Raw genomic sequence first — 24,134 nt, 5'->3', positions numbered from 1 at the left:
TGCCTAGGGCCCGCCCCACCGGGTAGGATGAGGAGACAGACCTGCCCACTCGGACCCTGGCAGTCGCCGATGACTATAGTATTTCAGTCCATCGGGCATATCTGGCGCCAAGTCCAAAGCTTGCCATAACTGAAAAAAGATAGGGCCATTCCAGGCTATCAAATGCCTTAGCAATATCCACTGATAGGACCAGTTCCTGTCCCCCTTGCCCGCCACCTCCATCCAAGAGTCCCAACAGGCGGCGCACGTTGCTGGCAGTGTTGCGTGTAGGAATGAAGCCGGCCTGATCTAGGTGTATCAGCCGTGTCATGAAAGGGAGGAGCCTGGTAGCCAGCACGCGGCTCAATATTTTATAGTCAGTTGTGAGCATGGATAGAGGCCTATAGGAAGCCGGATCAGTTGGTAGTTTATCTGGTTTAAGGAGTGGAACAATGATGGCCTCCCTAGTTGAAGCCGGTAATGTCCCTGTTTTCCCACCTTCCAGGAACATCAGCAACAATCTGGGAGCCAAGATGTCGATATAAGTTAAATAAAACTCGATAGGTAAACCGTCGCTGCCCGGCGTTTTATTACGCGCCAACTGCTTAATAGCGCAGCGAATCTCAGCTAGTGTAATATCCAGGCCGAGCGCTGCAGCCTCATCCTCCTCAAGAGTGGGTAGTTCCAGTCCCTCTAAAAAGGCACGTGTGTCTTCCTCACCAGCCTGCAACTGGCTCGTGTAGAGCTCCGCATAGAAAGATCGAATGCGGTCATTTATGCGATGTTGTTCATATTCCAACTGTCCCGTCGCCAAAGTCAGTGCCAAAATTGGCACACAGCGTGTTGTGGGGTCCGCCAGCCAGGCCAGCAGCGTACCCACCTTATCTCGTTCTGCATGGGCACGAGCCAAGTAAGCCTTGTGGTCAAAGCACCGTAGCCACTGTCTCTCTCCGGGCCAGGACCAGCTCATGCGTCCCGAGCCTTCCGAGTGAGACCTCTCAGCCTCCCGCAACGCCCGTTCATTCTCGTCCACCTCCCGCAGCAGCAGCTTCCTAACTCCCACCCATTTGGCGATGCATAACCTGCGGACCACCACCTTGAATGCGTCCCATTCAAGGGCCGTCGTTGTGGCAGTGCCGGCATTCTCCGCAAAGTAGTGTTCCACTCCATCTCTCAACTCCGTTCTAAATACCTGATCCTCCAGCATCTCAGCTCGCAGCCTCCAGTTAGGAATCGTAGGGCGCACAGCCCTCCAACAGAAGTTTACTAGTAACGGATTGTGATCCTATATGGTTCGTGCTAAATATTCACTGCTAGCCGCTAGCGGGGCCAGAGTAGAGCTACACAAGATGGCGTCTAGCCGGACGTGTAGGTCATGTAACGAGGAGTAATAAGAGTAATCTCTATCGCACAGGTGTTGCTCTCTCCAAACATCTAGGAGTCCCTAATTGTCCTGCCATTGGGCTCGTGTTCTCGCCAATTTATTAATCGGGCCGTGGGTAGTGGAGGGTGGGACCTGTCCAAGGACACATCAACCACTGAGTTAAAGTCTCCTCCTAGCAACATCGGAGTCGTGAGATCATTTGCAACGGCAGAGGATAGAGTCCCGAAAAAGGACGCTTGGTCTACATTGGGAGCGTAAATACTGCAGAGGGTCACCTCGCGTCCAAAAAGGCGGCCCCGGACCGCAACGTACCGACCCTCAGGATCTACCAGTTGGTCCAGCACCTGGAAAGGAACCCCAGCTCTAACCCAAATTAGGACCCCTCGCGCAAACGCGGAGTACGTGGTATAGAACAGCTGTCCGCGCCACCTGCGCTGCAGGGCTAGCCCCTCCGATCGGACCAAATGTGTCTCCTGTAAGAGTGCTATCTGTGCACCTCTGCGTACTAAGTAGGAATGTATCTTGTGTCTACGCCGCATGGAGTGTAATCCCCGAACATTCCAGGTAATGCACTTGACATCAGGTGACGGACCCATAACATTGGTAAAGTAGCCACCACAGGCAGCCCTTCCTCCCCAGCCGCTGGGTGACAACAACTTCAGACATACACTCAACACTGAATTGCAGTAATCCGTAAAATAATCTCGGTGGCAGGCAGGTTCCCTTAGCAAATCCAACTCCAACCCCCAACTCCCCCTTCCCACCCAACATGACGCCCACCCCCCCAAGAACAGGCACTAACAGAGTGAATCCCATCCAAACTGCCCCAAAGATATGCCCCATGCTAGATTAGGGCACAGTAAAGGTTACCATCTAGTGGGGGGTGGGAAAGGGCCTAATGGGTGATTCGCTGAAAAGCCTATAGCACAATCAGAGCACGCCCCAGAACCCCTTCTGCTTCCCCACCTCCCAGGTCCACCCTAATCCTCCACATCCATCATCCCCATTCTGGTGCTAGGCCACGCCAGCAGTCCATCCGCCGTCCCAGGAGTGACCGCCGGCAGCCGCTGCTCGTCCGACACATAAGTCTCCGCTCCCGATTGACCTTTACCACTGCCGACGTCTGATGCTTCCGGTGTGGTCTTCTGCAGCTCAACAGATATCGCCGATACCGCTTCCAGGGCTCCTTTGCGCTCTATAGCTGTCTGGGATAGCGAAGGTCTCCGTAAGCCCCTCCTGCGATGCTGCACTCGCTGCGATCTCCGAGGCTGGGAGTCCGCCGCCAGTTCTTGCGTCCTCGTCGCTCGGTCATCCTTTCCTGCTCTGTACAGCTCCAGCCAGTCCCAAGCATCTTCCGGAGATTCATAAAAGTGGAATTTTCCATCCATTACACTGTGCAACCTAGCTGGGAAGAACAAAGAGTACTGAATTCCTTCCGCCCGCAATTCCTTCTTTACTGCTTGAAAGGACATGCGGCGTCGTTGCGCGTCGAAGGAATAGTCCGGGAAGACGGTAACACTGCTGTTGTCCACTTGGTATGGGCCATCACTACGGGCCCTCCGGAGGAGCAGGTCGCGATCACGGAAATGTAGCAAGCGCGCCACCACCGGCCTCGGGGGGCGGCCCTGCAAGGGTGGTTTCGCTGGCACTCAGTGCGCCCGTTCTAGAGTGTAGAAAGACGACAGCCCCTCCGGGGCCACAACGGTTTGCAGCCAGTGTTCCAAATAGCTCACCATGTCCGATCCCTCAATTTTTTCCGGCAGGCCCACTACGCGGATGTTGTTGCACCTGTTGCTGCCTTTCGCATCCTCAGCTCTCCGCTCGAGTTCTGCAAGCCTGTCCAGGACCCTGGCCATAGAACTGGACAGCGCAGTCTGCGCTGGGGCTAACTTTTGGAGCGTAAGCTCTGTGTGCTCCACTCGGTCCACCAGTTTCAGATTGTCCGCGCGCAGCAAATCCAATCCAGTCATGACCTGCGCTATGTCCTGCTGAGGGCCACCCGGGTGTCTGTTATGGCCGTCAATATCCTGTCTAGCTGGAGCTGTATCCCCGGTTCCCGTGGCGTGTCCGGCTCGCTTTGACTTTCATGGGACGGAGACTCAGCCCCGGAGGGCTGGGGGTCTTCTTCCTTCTTGCCTCGAGGTTTGCCCATAACTGCTGTTGTGTGGGTCGGGCGACTGTGCGCAGTAGTATCTCCTTCGCCCCTTTCAATCCCGTGAGGACGTACTCTCCGCTTCTCCCAGCTATCCGGATGCGGTCCACTCACCGAGGCTGCACTGCACAAGAGGGGTCCCAATCTCAGCGATCTTTCCAGGGAAGGTTATCTGCAGGCTCACCACTTCCCAAGTTGGCAGTCCAGTTCATGTGATGCGCCCGTGCCCCAGCAAGAGGCCCCTCGCTCAACGATCCAAGCAGGAGTCACTCCTATGCACCCCAGACTCCCAGGCCTGTGGATGGGGTAGGGGGAGTGGTGTATGTCCAAGCCCTGGTGTGCTCCTTGCCTTGCCGTCGGCACACCCTCCAAGGTATCTCAAGGCCAACCGCTAGTCACGCTGTGCCCGATGTAGGGGAAGGGGGAGGGGGCACCGGGAGCGGCCCAGCGCGGTCCTCAGGGCCCATCCCCAAGCAGGGTCCCCCAGTCGGCGCCATCGTGCCCTCACTGCCCATACGATATCCTCGCTCAATACAAGTGGCAGGGGGCCGGGGGGGGGGGGGGCGAGTCAGGTGTGTCCCTAGGAGCATCCCCAAGTGCTACGCCTTATTCAGGTAGCGCAGTGTTGGAGCCGGGGAAATCCCAGTCAGGGCACCCTTCCAGCGCTTCGCTCGGCGTTTATAATAATGTCTGAGTTCTCCTGCAACCCCCACAGCCCGGCCTAGATGGTGCGTGATGAGGCCGGGGCCATTGGTAAGGGGCTCCCCACCTGTCCTCTGGGCCCACTGTCGGCGGCATCCCGCACTCTGCGGGATGCCCCCCCCGGGTGATTGGCAAGGGGTTCCGATCAGTGGGGCGCCGGTAATGGACAACTCCAGCAATGCGTGACTTTTGGACCAACAGATGCATCAGAATTTCTGACACATCTGTTAATCCTTCCGCCATAAAGAAATACGTTCTCCTCATTTGACCACACAGGTTGTGATTAATTTGCTTAAATTACGAGGGTTACTTGTCACCCAATAAAACTGGGCAGCATAAAAAATTCCAGCTATTGTCTATGCTGATGACCTACTGCTGTTGGATAAATCTCATTAGAACTTCAACACTCGGGGCAAGATGGCCGTGGGCAGTCTGTAGTGAGAAGTCGCATCTCACTCCTCCTCCCTCCTCATACCGAATGATGTACTGATGGCTCTCTCTACAGCAATGAGATAGGGCCCCACCGGACACCCACTAGCTAGAATTTGCTAAAAACATTTCTGGTACCAGCACAAAGAGGATTTGCAAGCATCGCAGCGCTGATCGTAAAGGGGCTCCTCAGAATGCCACCGCGTTCAACTAAGCTGGGCAAGGATCAGAAAGACCTGGCGCTGAAAGAAAAAGAAGACAGTAAGGCTCCTGTAACTCCCGCCACGATGCAGCGATCTGTTAGCGCCAGTACTACAAGGAGGATACAACCAAAAAAGTCTGGCAAGCAACGGAGCAACAACATCGTGGCCCCCGTCCCTGGAACTATACGGGATGTCCCAACGCAGAAAACCCTCCGGGAAAAAGGGAAGAACAAGGAAACTTTGTTGAGCCAACCCACCTTGTCAGAGGCATTTGCAATTAAACCCCCAGAGTCGATGGATGCAGTGGACGCCAGCGCGATCAGAGGTGAGGGAGACTGCAGCGCCGTCCTCAACGTCCTCGAGGACGCTGAAGAGCCGGTAACCAGGCAACCACAGGAGCAGGAGCTGGAAGACGCTGCCCGAGCACCGCCCTAGAGAGAATCCTCGAGTCGTTCCCCAGAGGCTGAATGCGCTCCAAATGATCCATCCAGAGGCACATGGGCTAGATCAGGCAGAGTCTGCTGGAAGGTACACCACCCCCACTGATGGAGACAAGGGTGAGTCACGGACTCTGATGTTGGGGGGGACCCATGCGATGCAGGTAAAATTGTTAGTACCTGGGCAAGTGATCCTTTACTGGCATACCAGAATAACTCTATCGACTGCAACCAAACAGGGATCCAGGAGAGAGGGGTCTCTGGGGGGGCTGGCTCACCTGACCGATTCTTCTCAGTAAACGAAGACTCGGAATCATTTGTGTCGAGCGAAGTTAGCACTGAGGAGGACACTGACTCTGGGAGCAGCTCTAATGCCCAGAAAAGCACACAGAAAAAAACGCAGGTCTAGAAGGAAAACCAACCCTTCCGGAAGCCCTTCAGACCCTACTAAAAAACTAACCTGGGACTATTCTGCTACATCCCAGATATATCAGGATCACGGCAATCCACCTATGCAAACAGGGGAACACTCCTCTCCTTACCCCCAGCCCCAACCTGCCTCATTAGACTTACTATTCAGCACCTTGAAACAGATGCAGAGCGAGGCAAGGGTGGAGAGCCACAGGGCCAGGCAGGGGACAAATAAAATTCTAAATTCCCTGAGGAAGATGAATAAACTTTATGAGGAGGTGGCAGAGCGAGTGTCACAAGTCGAAGAAAGGACTGGAAAGTTGGAGGATGATTTTAGTAGCTTACAAACCTTTAAGCAGGAACAACAGAAGATGGCAGAGGATATCCAGTGGAAGCTCGAAGACTATGAAAATCGACAGCGACGCAATAACATAAGATTGTTGGGTGTGGTGGAGGGGCTCGAAGGGCAGGACGCAAGACTGTTTGTCATGAATTTAATAATGGGGGGCCTTTTCAGAGTCACCTTCCTGACAGTTGGAAAACTAAATACAAAGGGCGCATCGCTTACCGCTCACAATGAGGAAAGGGCAGGGCACAAGGCAAGAGGATAGGCCTAGGGCAATCTCGGTATGTGTGGGCAATTATTTGCTTAGGCAGGAAATCATAGAGAAAGCTAACCCAGAGACTAAGCGCTCATTCAATAAAATTACATTTTGTCAGGCCCGACTTCTGCCATGTCACGGTGGAGAGAAGGTGGAGGCAGAGGCAGCTAATAGCTCCTATCCAGGCTCTGGGCTCAGAGGCATATCTTCTATATCCCGCCAAACTGAAAGTGGTTACTAGAGGGCAGGTTAAAATGTTCTTCTCGGAAATAAAAGCAAAAGAATATATGGAGGAGGTGCTGGGTTACAAAGGGTGGCGATAAACCCATTAATAGTATGACGAGTAGGCTCAAGGCCCCCTTGATGTAAAAAGCCAGTAAGGCCTCAGCTTAAAGCACTTCGAAGAGGTAGGAAATCTAGGGATTGGGGGCTATGCACAATAAGAGGGAGACTCTATTTTGTATAAAGTCGGGGGAGGGAGGAGGATGCGACAGCTACATTCCAAACGGCCACACATAGGTCATAATGGACCTATTTGCCTGTATGGGGGGGGTTAGGGGGGGGAAGGACACAGGCGAGGGTGGGGGAGGGGGAGGGAAGGGGGCACACACAGCACAATGTCTTTGGTTTCACTTAAAAAGCTGGTTGGTAAGGCAAGAGAAATCTTCGATGTGTTTTAATGACCTGCCGGATTGCCTCAATTAACATCTGTGGGCTTAACAATGGCAACAAAAGGGGGCGGGTAGCTGCACTTCTTAGGACAATGCGATTGGATCTTGTCTGTCTGCAGGAAACACATATAGAGGGGGCTAAGGGATATCTACTGGAGCAGATGGGTTTCTCGCAGTTAGAGCATACAAAGCAAGGCTCCAAGACTAGAGGTGTGGGTATCTTGGGCAAAGGAAGATACATTATTGTAAATAGGAAGAAGGAGGACCAGTGGGGTAGATGGGTGTTGGTGGAAATTTTTGAATTTCTAGATACAGAATTAGCCCGCTGGCCAGAGCCCATTATATGTTGCGGGAACTTCAATATTAATTGACTCTCGGGTTCTGAGATACAGGCAGGGTTGGCATATACTGGCCGGAATAAAAAATGCATTGTGCAATATCCGCTATGGCGCACCCCAACTCATTAATAGACCTCTGGGCAAAATTGCATCCCAAAAATGCTGGTAGTACATTTTACTCAGCAACTTATAAAATCTTGGTAAGATTAGACTACTTCTGGATGTCCAACTCCCTAGTTAGTAATATCCCAAATAGAAAAACACCCTTGGATAGTATCGGACCATAACCCGTTGATAGTAACTATTAAACTGGACAGGGCAGGCAGTAGGGAAAAACCTTCGAAAGGGCATTACTTAAGGATGACGAATATGTTAAATATATGAGTATTTGGATAAGGGTATTTTGGGAGATTAATAGAGGAAGTACATCTTCAGGGACAGTATGGGACGCATTTAAGGCAGGATCCGAGGGGAGGCGCTGAGCTATACGCTTTATAAACAGAAACAAGAAAAGGCTAGAGTTGAGGATATAGTTAAACAAGCATTGAAAATGCAATAGGTCTCGCAGCATTAGAGTTAGTGCTTTTAGAATTGTTTATGGGTTTTTTTTGTAAATCTTTAGCATTTTTGTTTCCTGTAGCCAATGCTAAAGAATTTCAAAAAAAAAAAGCCATAAACATTTTTAAAAGCTCTGAAATGCAGTCTGAAATGCTGGATATATATTCAGTACAGATACACTATATTGTTAATGAAGACATAGGATATAATATGTTGTCCTGTATACACACAATTAGATGGGAACGTGCTGTGTGTGTCAGCGATTGAATGTGGAGGTGATGGTGGATGTGGTGGTGGATGTGGTGGTGAATTCGGTGGATGTGGTGGTGGTGGATGTGGTGGTGGATGTGGTGGTGGATGTGGTGGTGGATGTGGTGGTGGATGTGGTGGTGGATGTGGATGCGGTGGATGTGGTGGGATGTGGTGGTGGATGTGGTGGATGTGTTGGTGGTGGATGTGGTGGTGGATGTGGTGGTGGATGTGGTGGTGGATGCGGAGGTGGAGGATGTGGTGGATGTGGTGGTGGTGGATGCGGTGGATGTGGTGGTGGATGTGGTGGATATGGTGGTGGATGTGGTGGTGGTGGGTGTGGTTGATGTGGTGGTGGATGCGGTGGATGTGGTGGTGGTGGATGTGGTGGTGGATGCAGTGGTGGATGCGGTGGTGAATGTGGCGGTGGATGTCATGGTGGATGTGGAGGTGGTGGTGGATGTGGTGGTGGATGTGGTGGTGGATGTGGTGGTGATGGTGGATGTGGTGGTGGATGCGGTGGATGTGTTGATGTGGGCGTGTGAGGGTGAGGGGGTGTGCATTCTGAGTGGGGGGGTGGCGGTGTGAGGGGGTGAGGGCGTGTGAGGGGGTGGGTGAGAGGGTGGGTGAGAGGGTGGGTGAGAGGGTGAGTGAGGGTGAGGGGGTGAGTGAGGGGGTGAGGGGGTGAGGGGGGTGAGTGAGGGGGTGAGGGGGTGAGTGAGGGGGTGAGTGAAGGTGAGGGGGTGAGTGAGGGGTGAGAGTGAGTGAGGTGAGTGAGGGGGTGAGAGTGAGTGAGGGTGAGAGGGTTGTGAGAGTGAGTGAGGGTGAGAGGGTTGTGAGGGTGCCTGTAGATGGCAGACTCGTTCCCTACATTCTCTGGGTATGCAATAGGTCTGATAAAAACACATTTCCTGGGCTGCTGTTTCCTCCCAGTCCACCACTGCAACAGAGGTGCAACAGAAAAGAATACAGTGACATAGCCGAGTACCCAGTACCCTGGAAAAGAGTCAGTCACTGCTAACTGACCTCTTTATATAGCAGGGATAACGAGTTCTCGTGGGTGCTTTTCCACACGAACACACCATCGTCACAAGATGTGTTGTTACTTCGAATTGGCTAGCGTTACATTCGCATCTGCTGCTCAGAGCCTGCTTGTTCAATAATGAATTCACAGTTCGGAACGTGTTAACATTAGGACATTTTGTCTGCTTGGAGAAATGCATTTTGTCAGATGCAAATGGGAGCGCCTCAAACCCCGAAGCACATTTTTAATTGTTTTACTCCTGCTAAAAATGACTGCATACCTGCAAGCATCTGTCAGATCGTTTATGAACTGAACAAAATGTCTGCACCCCCGCGTGCTCCTCCAAGGGTGTGCTCGGTCTATTGTTTATAGGCCCCTTCGAGCTATTCTGCAGCAGAACATAGCCTCGAATAGACTGTGGCACTGCAGCGACAAGGATGCATGTTTCACCCCAGCTGTAGAGCAATTCAGAGTAGGCTGAACCATGATACTAATTGATTGTGAAAGAACAAATAACAGTTTTGTCACTTTAAAGCACTGCTCGACTCATTTGAAAGAATATGCATTAACACCTCTTGATCTGTGTCAAAGTGAAAAAGAATGTTGAATATTAAAGGGATGAAGGCTTATTGCTGCATATATCAGCTTTGATCTTAATTGGCTCCTGCTATCGCTAGTTACACTTGGGTTGTTTGCCAGCTTTCCTATGAGAGCAGGCGCCCCTCCCCCACGCCAGAGCAGGCTGCCAGGGTGCTTGCAAGTGGCCAGGATGACTTCTAACGATGCAGATGCTAAGTAGATGATTGGCGGCACATCGAGGTCTGACGGCTCAAGGGACGGGAAATGTACCGCTCGTCAGGCTTTCAGCAGGAAATTAATTAAAAAATAAAAAACTAGGGGGAGGGGGCGGGAGGCGGAGAGTTGAGGCAGGAAGAATTAAGTGAGAGAAATGTGTGGAGAACAGATGAGCACGAAGAGAAGTGGGGGCGAGAGGGTAGAAAGAAAAGAGAAAGATGTGAGAGTAGGCGGGAGAAACGAGGAGCTAAGGAAACAGAGGTAAAGGGAGGCAAACGTGTGGGGAGACGAGGAAAGCAGACGTGGCAAATGTTGGAGAAAAGAAAGGAACAGGAGATGGGCATAGAAGGAGGTTCAGAGAGGGAATAGAAAGGAAGGGATAGAAGTAAGGGGCAAAGAGTGACAAGTGAGCAAGAAGAACAAGACGGAGGGAAGAGAGGGGAGGGGGGAGGAGAAATGCGACACGGCGGGAAGGGGCAGGCAGGATGACTCAGGGGAGGGGGCGGAGCAGGGCAGAGCGGCATGTGGGTGTGAAGAACCGGGCCTTTGAAGTGAAGCTAAGCTTCACTTCAAAGGTGTCGGAGGAATGCGGGCGGCTGTGCACGCGCTTTTAAGCTCAATGCACATGCGCATTGAGCTTAAAAGTCACGGGCACTGCAAGGAATCGCCACGATTCCTTGCAAGTTAGATAAAGTGTAGATGAGCCCCTATAGTCTCGCTTGCTCGATGCGCATGCGCATCGACAGGCGAGACCTAAAAACTAGCCAAGGCAGAGGAGGACTTGAACTTAGCATTTCAGTAGAATGTGCCTCTGGAACCATTCCTACCTAAAATAATTTTGGATAAAACCGAAGCAGTAGAGGACATTGCAAGTAAAGCTGAGAATCTTCCCTCGGGAAAGGCGGCTGGCCCAGATCAGATCCCGGTCGAGTTTTATAAGGTTTTCCAAAGGGCTCTCATCTCCGATATCCTGAATACCGTACTCCAGGCACAACGGGGGAGTCTATTCCTAACTCCTGGGGGGGCTGATGTTGTAGTAATTTTGAAAAAGGGCAAACCATCTATAGCACCGGGATCCTACAGGCCCATCACTCTGATGAATGCTGTTGCATTCATCAGAGGTGTGGCGCCGCGGCCAAGGCGACTGATGCTGGAATCTGGGGATCACGGTTCAATCCCCGGCGCCGGTGGCAGGTTAGCTCAGCACCATGTGACTCTGGGCAATAGCTTGCTTAATCTTCCCGACGGCCCCCAGTGCCTAGAGACCCTTGCGGGTGATTGTGCGCTTTACAAATGTCGATTTTATTTATTATTGCTAACATTTTCTCTAAAATACTTGCTATAAGGCTAGCTAGAGTGATAGAGGGTATGGTTAGCCCTACGCAGCATGGCTTCATACCAGGGAAGGGTACAACACAACATGTAAGACAGGTAGTTACCTTGTTTGACGCCATGGGAGTCCCAGGGGACCCTATGGCTGTTCTACTCTTGGACGCAGAAAAGGCATTCGATAGGGTCTCCTGGGACTACTTGTGGATGGTAATGAGATGGAACGGTATAGGGTAGGGATATATCAGGGCCATCCAGACTCTGTATAGGGAACCCACAGCCCAGATCAGGATTAACAGAGGGTACACTGCCCCGGTGCAGATTAGCAGAGGGACAAGACAGGGCTGCCCCTCCTCGCCGCTTCTGTTTGCGCTACATATGGACCCTCTACTGCGTAGGTTAGATTCTAACCCGAGGATTTCCTCTCTAAGGATAAATGGCCATGAGTTTAAGACGCTGGCCTACGCGGGCGATGTGGCAATTGTCACCCCAGACCCCGTACTTGCTATTAGGGAGGTCGAAACCGAAGCCCAGATATTTGGTCAGGTCTCAGGCTACAGACTTAACAGGGCTAAAACCCAGATAGTTAAAAATATCGATACAGATTGTGATGATAATCGTGTAGTCAGTTCTGCAGTTTATTTAGGGGTCGAGGTTTCGGCAGATCTAGATGGGGTCGTGGAACAGAATATTGCACCCTTGCTGACTAAAGTAAGATCTGATCTAGAGAGGATGCACAATCTGCACCTATCATTAGTTAGTCGCACGATTGTTATCAAAATGATAATTTTACCTACATTTCTTTATTTTTTCAAGGCAATACCGCTATTCTTTGAAGCTAAATGATTTTCTGCATTAGAAACAATATTGAATAGATTCATATGGGTGCATGGCAAAACAAGGAGGGCATATAGGTTTATCACCCTCCCTAGGGATAGAGGAGGTTGGGGTGCCACGGACTTCAGGATGTATTATTGGGCCGCTGCACTGCAGTACATGCAGGGATTGATTGGGGGCAGAGGGGGAGACCCAAAAATTACTTCCACTAATGTTTATGCAACGGTCCTGGGGGAAGAATATAGGCCCCCTACATCCGGTATTTGGTGACCTACATTTGGCCCTATATTCCCTTTATTTCACCCCACAAGAATAGCTCAGTGGGGAGGCACCTCAGGGAGCACTTGCCCATGAGGCAGATATAATTCATATATTCCCCACCTGTCCGCAACTCTACACACTAATTAGGGATTTCGAATTATTCCTTGATAGATCTTTAGGGATTAAAACTATTCTCACTCCTGCTTTGATATTACTTGGGGTTACGCCAGATTTGGATGGCTCCCACAAGGAGTTTTTATTTGTAGCAATGGCGGGTCTTCAACTTTCTATAGCCAGGGCTTGGTTGGATAAAGTACCTCCTGCACTACAACAATGGCTTGCAAGCCTTTTGGCTGTTTATAATTTAGAAAAGGGAATATACGCTAGGAAAGGGAGGAGGGGGAGAGTGCTTGGGAGGAAAATTTGGGAACCGATACAGAGATGGAAGGAGGGTATGTGAGAGGTCTGAATATATGTAATGTATAGTTTGTGTATAGTTTGTGCAGAGACATTATTTACGTATTGCTAAAAGGGTCGCCCATAAGTAATAGATTTTTTGTTGCTCTGACCTGCTTTAATTATATTTTCATTGCTGTGTTGTATCACATAAAAAAAATGTTTTAATAAAAATATTTTTTTTTTAAAAAGAACTTCAACACTCCTTGAACTTTACATTCTCAAACTGTAGTAAAAAAATCTTTGAATAGGAACGAGGCCTAAACCAAAATTATGATTTTTGGTAAATCATCTCATACGTTTCTTTGGGGGTAGATAGTGCTAGCTTAGATAATGTTAAAACCTATGATTACTTAGCTATCTCTATTTTAGCTAATTTGTCATGGGCTCAACAGCTGTCTTCTTTAGTTATTATGTTCATTATGCTGAATTTGGTGTTATTCAACGTGATTGCAGATACATCATACAATACAATAGTTGCAAATTTGCCCTTACAGGGATTAAGCAGTCAGTTGAAGCTGAAGCCACCTTGCATCTTCTCGCCCAATGGCTCATGATGACATACAAGAATGTCACTGCTGCTGCATTATAAACCATTGAGAACAAATCTACAAACTTAATAAAAAGAAAAAGGTGACTGCCCTTATCTCTGCTTAGTGTTATGGCAATGCAGCCAGATTCATCAAGCGAAATGCGCTCGCAAAAGGGCCAGAATCTGAGAATCTGGCCCTTTGCGAGTGCAATTTTTGCATTTGGGATTCATCATCCCAAATGCAAAAATCGCTAATAAAGAATTTGCAAATTTACGAGGATTAGCATTTAAGGAATCTCTATTAGAGATTCCTTAAATGCCATTCATGAAACATTTAAAAATTGCGAATTCGCAATTTAGGACCGCTATTTACCACGAAGTCAAACCTCGTGGTAAATAGGGAAAACTTAGAAAAATGCATTTTAATGCATTTTTCTAAGTTGCATGTTACACACACACATGTCCTTTGGACATGTGTGTGCACAACATCAGTGTAAATTCACATTTCAGGGGTTCTACAGGGTGTCCTTTGGACACCCCTGCACCCTTGAAATCGCATCCTTATTTGCGATTAGCAAATTGATTTGCTAATCGCAAATAAGGAATGTGTAGGAATCGCAATTTATTTAGCAATTCCTACATGAATCCCGTTTTGCAAGTCCTTAATAGCGATTCCTTATGAATCGCTATTAAAGACTCGCAAAACGGCCCTTTCATGAATCTAGCTGATGCTGGTGATAGCGACTTGTGTATATCCTTTTGTGTCAGATGTCCAGACTTTAGGGGCTCTGTGTCATTGGCGGGTTTATGTTGCGATGGGCTGTGGGCTGGGTCTGCTCCAGATTGGTGATGAACATGAGGATTTCACTCCAGAACTTCGCAATGAGATGTCGCCTAAGCCCATGTCTCTCCTCCCACAGTGGTGTGTGGTGTTTACCAATGGCCCACTTTTTCACGTTGAATTACCATGTCTCTAGGGCTGGGGCTACCTTTGCCTTCTAGTGCATCGCGATGCACCATTTAGCAAGAATTAGGACCAAGTCTGTGGATCTGGCTTGATGTCTATCTGCATCTGTTTTCTGGAATAGAACCAGTAGACACATGCCGGGAGTGGGGCACAGAACGGTGTGTGCCGCCCAATTGAGGGCTGTGATCACCTGTTCCCATTAAGGTTGCAGGTCCACACAGCACCAGTGTAAAAGTCTGTGCTAGGCTCCTGGAAGTGTGGACATGTATTTGTGTTAACTCACATCATGAGACTTAAGCGTCTAGGGGTCAGCTAGGTGGAATGGAAGTAAATGAATTGTGTACATTTCAGTCTTGCGTTTCTGAATACACTCTGCATATAATCTGTGATCTCGTCCCACTCTCTCTTGGTGAGGTTCCTTCCCAGGTATCATTCCCACCTGTCTCTAGCCTCTGGTAGTGTGGGCTGAGTCATGTGTATTAGGGATATGTATAACCAGGAGATCAATTTGGTGCTCTCCCCCATCGTTAACAGTAGCTGAAATGCTTGGTAACCCTCTGATTCTGAATCATCGAACCCCCGCATATCTTTGACAGTCTTGCGGAGCGGAGGTTATATGTTAGGAAGTGTAATTAGAAGTGAAACAACTGTGGCTGACCAAAAGGTTCGCACTTAAGCTTCAATGTAGGAAAGTCAATAGAAGGCTGTGCATGTCACATCCGGAGCTAGCCACATAGAAACTCCACTGTCAGGGCAGATACCAAAACGTATATCAAATGGATTGTGCACCAAAATAAGAAGTCCGCAGCAGGATTAGTAGTTAGAACAAGTTCCTTTATTATTGTAAATATTTAAAAGGCCTCAGCCAACGCGTTTCGTTCCCGTAGGAACTTCAATGGTTTTATCTCTGTCTTCTCAGCCCTGACGAAGTTCCTAATGGAACGAAACGCGTTGGCTGAGGCCTTTTAAAGATTTACAATAATAAAGGAACTTGTTCTAACTAATATACCTGCTGCGGACTTCTTATTTTTGTGCACCATCCATTTGATATACGTATATGTTAGGAAGTGTGCTTGTGGTAATTGTAGTTCAGTCACAATCGCTTCCATTGTCAGGAATTTCCCTTCTCTGTAACAGTCGCCTATTGTAATAGATCTGGCGCCCTCCCAATGATGTAGGTGGTCTACCCATTCCCACAATCGTTCCCATAATAAGCATGCTAGAGGGATAGGCGGCCCTTATAGGCTCACTGTTTTGGTTTCAAAAATACATCTATGCCAGCATTCACTAACTTGGGTAATTGGTGGTGGTATCAGAGTGTTGATCCTCTAAATACTCTCCATTGGGGGAGGAGCTTGGCGGGCATCCGTGATGGCCGCGTGAGCACAGCGCTCTCCGGACCCCCGCCACTCCCGACATGATATCCTGAACATATCCTGATTCCTTACAAGGGTTAATGAAGAGGAACCTGGGCTGATCCTAATATTGTTTTTGGATTTCGAATTGGACCAGGGGCACCGAAGATACGTCGACTCAAACTTTCAGGGCCCACCTTGGTGGCGCGCCCGGGTCTTGGTGAGGCTCTGTTGCCGTGTCTGAGTTGAACAACAGCGGCAGGGGGACTCGTCCCATGGGCCCCCCTCTTAACTTTCGGACTTGATTCTGACTCAGACTACGTCTTCCGGCAGAGGTGTCTGGCCGGTGCTGAGTACGGCGGCGTGAGGCTACAGTGGCACCTTTTGCCTGCTCCGTATCCTTCTGGGACGGTTCCCACCTCGACTTGCCCTCGCTGCTGACTTTTTTGGCTCCGGCGCCCTGTCTCCCTGCGGCCATTTTCACCAGGTCGTGTGGGTCCCTTGGGGACGCGGTCTCCACTATGACGGGCAGAGGGGACCAGGAGAGGCGAAAGACTAAGACGCCCCTTCGCGGAGGCCCGGTCCTGTCGAACAGCATGGACCGGTACACGCAATCGAAGGTGTCCCCCAGTGCCTCCTTTCCTGGCCCGAGTGCAGTGGGGCCCCCTTTGGAGGCTTCTGCGGAGCCGTCCCTGCAAGACATCATGGGCGCCATCTCTGGCATGAGAGAAACCATTGGCCAACAGTATGAAGCTCTGGCCCACAAAATCGATACTGTGGCTATCGATGTGAACCTTCTTCGGGCCGACTTATCTAAAACCAATGAGAAGGTGAAGTCATTGGATCTCAAGTCATCCAGCCTCACGGCCGACGTCTCGGAGATGCAGACGGAAATCGGCAACCTCAGAAAGGTAAACGATTTCATGACTCAGCGCCTGGAGGATTTTGAAAACAGGGCACGGCGTTGTAACGTGCGTGTGATCGGTGTTCCGGAAAATCCTGATCCGCATTCTGTTGATCTCCTGGTTGAGGACTTGATACAAAACTACCTTTCTCCATCCGGATTGAGCAAATTCTTTGCGGTGGAACGTGCCCATCGTGTTCCGGGTGGCCAGGGTAAGCCGGGCGCCCCGCCGAGGCCCATTGTCGCTAAACTTTTTCATTATAGGGACCGAGACGCTATCCTGCAGGCCTCGAGAATTAAGGGCCCGGTGGCCTTCGAAAATGCTACGGTGAACTTTTACCCGGACTTCTCACAGCTTGTGCAGAGACAGCGAATGGGTTTCCGTGGAGTTAAGAAGCGTCTTCGGGACCTGGGTCTGAGATACGCCATGCTTTTTCCTACCAGGCTACGAGTGGAGTACGATGAACGGACCCTTTTCTTTGACCGACCTGATTCGGTGAATGACTGGCTGGACTCTCTGCCGGACCGGCCTAAATTGACTGATCCCACCGAACACCCGGGTGGTGCCGAGGGTGGCGTGGAGAGCTGAACTTGTTATCTGGGCCCCTGATTCCGTATCATGTTATTTCTTCCTGGGTTCTGTACTTGAGCGCATCTTTTTCTATGTGTTCTCCTCTTCCCTTCTTTCTGTCGGGGTGGCGGGTGGGACAGAGCCTTTTCCTCCTCCGGGGTCTTTTTGTAGAACGGGGTTTTTGGGCGACAGGCACACTGCATGTTGGGGTGGCTTCTTTGTCTACTGCAGGGGTGCAGGGTGGGGGGTGTTTCCTTGGGTGTTGGGGGGTGGGTAGTGTGGGGGTTTGTAGTTTGTGTTCTGTTTTTTCAAGGCGATTCTATTTTGATGATTGTATTTTCAGTGTCATGCTCATTGGGGGAGGGTTCCTGCATTACTTCGTGGGATGGGGGGTAGCGGGTTGAGGTTTATTTCATGGAATGTCAATGGTCTAGGGGATCGTATAAAGCGGGGGGTGGTGTTGCGATGCCTGCGACGTTTGTCTCCCGATATTGTCTTTCTGCAGGAGACGCACCTAGTGGGCAATACTTGTCGTGCAATGAATAGGTGGGGCTATCGTCTTGTTGCGCACTCAGGATTTACAACGGGTTCCAGGGGGTGGGCATCCTAGTCCGGGCTTCCCTTCCCCTTGCGATAGATGATGTGATCCTTGATGATCGGGGGCGCTATGCCGTCCTCGTGGGTCGATATGAGGGCAAGCCCCTTTCCCTGTTTACCGTCTATGTGCCCCCCGGCTTGCAGACCTCTACCTTCTCTGATTTGGGCCGAGTTCTGTTGGGCCTCCCTGATGGTGCTCTCTTCATGGCTGGTGACTTTAATTCTGTGCTCTCTGGTCTCAGTGATCGTTACCCCCCTAGGGATACTCCTTCGACCCAATTATGGCTGGGTGGCTTTTTGGATACTTTTGGTTTGGTTGACTGCTGGAGACTTATGCACCCCACTCAACTTCAATATACTTTCCACTCTGGGGCCCATGGGAGCTTGTCTAGACTAGATTACTTCCTCATACCAGCTGAACAGTCATCGGCTGTCCGCGAGATTAGGCACCTCCCCCGGGGCATCTCAGACCATTCTCCGCTCTGGCTCTGGTTTGATGTGGGGGTGGAGGCGGCGGGCCGGGTGGCTCCTATCAACCCGTGGTACCTGACCTCCCCTGAGACCCGTGGTCAATTGATTGCGTCCTTGGACAACTACTTTCTGGAGAACGAGGGGTCTGTCTCTTCTGCGGTGTCCCTATGGGAGGCTTTTAAGACTGTGATTCGTGGGCAGGCCCTGTCTCTCATTGCTGAAACCAAAAAGGCAAGGAATCGGGAGGTGGTGGAGCTTGAGAGGGAAATACTTGAGATGGAGGCTGATCTGGAATCGAGTGTCACTCGTGACAAACTCCATGCCCTGGGCCTGAAGCAATTGGCCTATAAGTCGCTGGTCACAGATGCGGCCAAAATGATGTTTAGAGAACAACAGGGTCGTCTGTATGATGTGGGTGACAAAGCGGGGAAATTGCTTGCCTGGTTGGACAGGAAGGAGAGGGCGAATCGAGTGGTGCCTGTGATTCAGACTTTGAATGGTGTGAGTGTGACGGACCCGGTTGAAATAGTGGAATGTTTTGCGGACTATTTTCGTGCGGTTTACTCCCCAGTGTCGGAAAGGGATGAAGACGACTCTCGCCTCTTGCTGCGCGACATTGCTTTGCCCTGCCTCTCCGATTTGGAGCGGTCCTCTATGGAGGCCCCGTTCTCTACGGACGAAATCGCGACTGCAATTCGCTCTCTCCGTTCGGGCAAGGCTTTGGGCCCGAACGGTTTGCCAATCGAGTTATACAAACTGCGTCCTGATAAGATTGCGCCCTATTTTCGGTCAATGTTTTTGGAGTCCCGGGAGAGGGGTGCTCTCCCTTATGACCAGCGCCTGGCTACGACTGTGGTGATTCCTAAAGATGGTAAGCCCCGGGATCTTTGTTCGTCTTATAGACCCATCTCTCTGTTAAATGTCGAGCCTAAGGTTCTTGCCAAACTTTTGGCTACTCGCCTCCTCACGGTTGTTAGTGACTTGATTCATCCGGACCAATCCGGATTTATCCCGCATCGTAACACAGCCCTTAATCTACGTCGCCTTCATGGAGCCATCGCGAGGGCGGGGCTTCTGACGGAGCCGGCCATTTTGGCCTCGTTGGACGCCTCGATGGCCTTCGACACGATAGAGTGGCCCTACCTTTGGGCTGCTCTTGAGAAGTTTGGTTTTGGCCCGGGGTTCATCGGATGGGTGAAGCTACTGTATACCGACCCCCTTGCACAGGTCGTGGTTAATGGTCGAGTGTCGGCTCCCTTTCCCCTTGGTAGGGGGACCAGACAGGGGTGCCCCTTGTCTCCACTACTTTTTGCTCTCGCATTAGAGCCGCTAGCTGCGTGGATTCGCTGGGAGCCTTCCCTCAAGGGTATACGTTGGTCCCCAGATTTTGAGGACCGTGTTTCGCTTTATGCGGACGACATTCTTCTCTATCTTACTTCCCCGAGTAAATCTTTGAATGTCTTATTTGACGTTCTCGCCTCGTTTGGTAAGAATTCTGGTTTGACTATAAACTGGTCTAAATCGTGTGTCTATGTTATTTCGGGTGACCTGCCCCCATTGCCGAATAGATTTCCCATCCAGGTTGTTCAGTCCGGTTTCAAATATTTGGGGGTTTTTATTACATTGGATTCGTCGCTCCGGTTTGAACGTAATCTCCTTCCCCCGCTTCATAGATTGCGGCTGGACGTGGCTCGCTGGCGTAAATTACCCTTGTCGCCGCTGGGCAGGGCTGCCCTTTTCAAGATGATGTCCTTGCCGCGATTCCTTTACGCACTCCAGAATTCCTATGATGATATCCCCGCTACTTACTTCCGAGAGGTAGAGAGTCTACAAAGGCAATTGATTTGGGACGGGCGCCCACGTATCGCACTTGCGAAGCTCACCATCCCTTGGTATGACGGGGGCATAGCGCTTCCTGATATCAGGAGATATTATTGGGCTACGCAGCTGTCTGCCATTAACCACTCGATGTACTCCCCGGGTCCGGTTCCGGCCTTTGCGATGGACAGACTCCAACTGCCGGGTGGTAACTTTAATAGAGCGCTTTACTCTAGGTCGGCTGGGCTCCGCCTTACGGGACCAACTAGGATTGCTGTTCGTGTGTGGCGCGCTGCGAATGTGAGCTTGGGGTGGGATGACCGAGTGACGCTGGCTACTCCGCTTTTTGCATCTGAGCGTCTAGGATGTCTTTGGACTACGAAAGAGTTTGACCGTTGGGACATGATTGGAATCTGTAGAGTGGGTGACGTATGTGCGAATGGGGCAGTGAAGTCCTTCGATGCCCTTCGAAATGATTATGACCTGAGTGATAGGGAATTTTTTAGATATTTACAAGTCCGTCATGCCCTCACTTCGGTTTTGGCCTCCGGTGTCGCCGTCCCTGAGTCCTCCCCCCTCGAGGATCGTATCCTAGATGGCTATCTCCCTGATAGTACCATCTCCTTGATTTATAAGAAGGTGATTCACAATCGCGCTGACTTGCTCGTTCGACTTAGAGAAGCGTGGGTCGGCGACGGGCTGGAATTAGATGATGAGGATTGGCAATCGGCATTATCTTCTCCGAAGGAGGTTGCCATTCCTGCCCGTCTCCGTCTGGTTCAGCTCAAGATCCTCCACCGGGTGTATGTTACTGGTCCTCGTTTGGTTGCGATGGGTTTTTCCCCGGATGGCATATGCAAGCGTGGGTGTGGAATGAGTGCTACGTTCCTTCACATTATTTGGGAATGTCCGAGGGTGGCTGCCTATTGGACTGCGGTGCTTGCGGTGATGGCTGACGTGACTGGAATTGCCCTGGTGCCGGAGGCCCGGAGATGCTTGTTGAATGTGTGGGAACCTACCGACTGTTCGAGGGCCCAGACCAGATGGGCGACCCTGGGGTATATGGTTGCGAAGCGAGACATAGCGCAACTTTGGGGCTCCCACAGGCCCCCCACTGTTTCTGTGTGGGAAGAAAACATGGACTGGTCTATGTTCCGCGAAAAAACCGTCTACACAGGTAGGGGCAAACCTAGGGCATGGACGAAGATCTGGTGTCAGTGGAACGCCTATCGCGGAGACATTTGTGCTCCTCCCTTGGTGGAAGCCCCTGATGTTCCCTTATCACCCTAGGTCGATGTTCCTGATATTTCACGTACTGTTCTTTGGCTTGATTGACCTCCCCGCTGTCCCCCCCCTTAACTGTTCCTACTGATTTTGCCTTCATGTTCCTGATTAGTGGGGTTCCCACCCCTCCAGGGCTGACTCTCGGTGTATTACTCCTCCGCCTTGGTGTTTATGTTTGTCGTTTTGGTGTGCTTTAAAATAAGAAAATTGTCTTATACTGTTCCATACTGTGGGCGACATTTTGTGTTCAGTTTGTGCCTGACCGCCGGAGTGGCGACCACTGTTTTCTCTCATATTATGCTCTGATCCTAGCGGCCGGCCCGTGCGGTTGTGGGCCCATCTCTGTACACATGTTTTTGTTGCTCAATAAAAGTTTTTAACAAAAAAAATAAAAATAAAATAAATACTCTCCATTGGCGCTAGTTCCACTCTATGTCTCCCTTCTAGCCACTGGGACAACCATTTGCACCTGAGATACCAAATAATAAGCTTCAAAATCGGGTGCATCTAGACCACCCTTTGCTCTGTGCACATTTAAAGTCCTTGTGCTGTTGAGTGCCCCAGACGAAATTCCTCAGCAGAGAATCTAGGTCTCTAAACCACCGAGGTTTATTAAATAGTGGTAGATTCGCAAAGTATTAAAGCAATTTTGGAACCATTATCATTTTGGACAATGCTATGTAAACAATCACTGAGATCGGCAAGGCTTGCCAGTAGATGCTACGACTAGGAACCTGCAGCGCCGCTCCCAGGTTGCGTTCCAGTACTTTTGCGTTGTTGTGGTAGACAAACACCCTTAGATATCGGAATGTGTAGAAGCACTACTCGATGCACCTGAGTTCCAACTTATCAGGTGGGTGGATGTTGCTTGCGTCCACTGCAAAGGCACATGTGTTTCCCCAGTACCTGCATAGATCTGACAACAAGGCCCCAAATGTGTCCAATAGAAGCAGTGCTCTCTCAAGGTCTGTTCATCCATCCTTGAAGAAAATTAGCATATTGTCTGCATACAATGGCTAGTGTGCCCTTCATCGCAACCTGTCTCCCTCTGCATTCATGTTCCCTGCGAACTATGGCTGAAAAGGGTTCTAGAGCCAATGCAAAAGGCATCAGGTATACTGGGCAAACTTTTCTGGTCCCTCTCCATATTTCATAAGCAGAGGAGATAATGTTTTCAGTGCGAACCCATTCGGTGGGATGGTACCACAGTAACTGGATCCATTGGGTCCACTTCTCGCCCATATTCATGTGGCAGTAGACCCCCCAGGAGGAATCACCAACTCAGGTTATTGAACGCCTTTTTTAAGGTCTATTGACAGCACCCTGGCGTTTGCCATGTCGATGCATAGCGTCTCCTCTAGCACCCTAAAAAGGTGCTCATATTCACTGAAGTGCTCCTGCCAAGTATAAATCTGGATTGGTCCAGGTGAATTCGGGCTGTCACCAAGTGTAATACTCAGCCTGCTAACACTTTACTCGATATCTTGTAGTCTGTATTTAAGAGAGACATTGGCCTATAGGAAGCTTTATCAATGGCTTGAGAAGCGAGACTAGCATAACCCCATACATGGTGCAGTGGTATATAATTTGGCTAAGTGTGGGACCAGGATGCCTGAATACATATGGTAGAACTCTACTGGTTGCCCGTCGGACCACTTAGTCTTACCCCAGACCAAGCCTTTAATCAATCAATCAATCAGACCATTTGTAGAGCGCACTACTTACCCGTGAGGGTATCAAGGCGCTGGGGGGGGGAAGAGGGGGGATGCTGCTATTGCTCGAAAAGCCAGGTCTTGAAGAGTCTTCTGAAGGTCAGCAGGTCTTGGGTCTGCTGTAGGGGGATGGGGCGGGTGTTCCAGGTCTTGGCGGTGAGGTGTAAGAACGATCTGCCGCCGGAGGTCGCTCTTCGGATGTGGGGGACTGTGGCGAGGGCGAGGTCGGCGGAGCGAAGCTGGCGGTTGGGGGTGTAGAAGCTAATTCGTCTTTTGAGGTATGCTGGTCCGGTGTTGTGGAGTGCCTTGTGTGCATGGGTGAGGAGCTTGAAGGTGATCCTCTTGTTAACAGGGAGCCAGTGCAGGTCTCTCAGGTGGGGTGTGATGTGGCTGCGGCGAGGGATGTCGAGGATCAGGCGTGCAGAGGCATTCTGAATGCGTTGAAGTCGTTTCAGGAGTTTGGCTGAGGCTCCTGCGTAGAGGGCATTTCCGTAGTCCAACCTGCTGCTGACGAGAGCCTGGGTGACTGTTCTTCTCGTTTTGGTTGGGATCCACCTGCAGATCTTGCGGAGCATGTGGAGGGTGTTGAAGAAGGAGGATGAGACAGCGTTGACCTGCTTTGTCATGGAGAGGGTGGAGTTGAGGATGAATCCTAGGTTGCATGCGTGGTCGGTGGGTGTTGGAGCTGTTCCCAGTGCGGTCGGCCACCATGATTCGTCCCAGGCCGAGGGGGTGGATCCGAGGATGAGGACTTCCGCCTTGTCCGAGTTTAGCTTCAGTTGGCTGTTTTTCATCCACTCAGCGACGGCTTTCATGCCTTCGTGGAGGTTGGTTTTGGTGGTGTGGGGTTCTTGGTGAGGGAGAGAACCAGCTGGGTGTCGTCAGTGTAGGAGATGATGTTGAGGTCATGCAGTCGGTTGAGATGGGCGAGCGGTGCCATGTAGATGTTAAACAGTGTTGGGCTGAGGGATGAGCCCTGGGGTACGCTGCAGATGATCTTGGTGGCTTCAGAGTGGAAAGGGGGGAGGCGGACGTTCTGGGTTCTGCCGGAGAGGAAGGAGGTGGTCCAGTCCAGGGCCTTCTCTTGGATCCCAGCGTCGTGGGTG

This window comes from Lissotriton helveticus, chromosome 8 (genome assembly GCF_964261635.1).
Source record: "Lissotriton helveticus chromosome 8, aLisHel1.1, whole genome shotgun sequence".
Classification (NCBI taxonomy): Eukaryota; Metazoa; Chordata; class Amphibia; order Caudata; family Salamandridae; genus Lissotriton; species Lissotriton helveticus.
The sequence above is the reverse complement of the archived record's forward strand: the minus strand, read 5'-3'. Positions refer to the sequence as shown.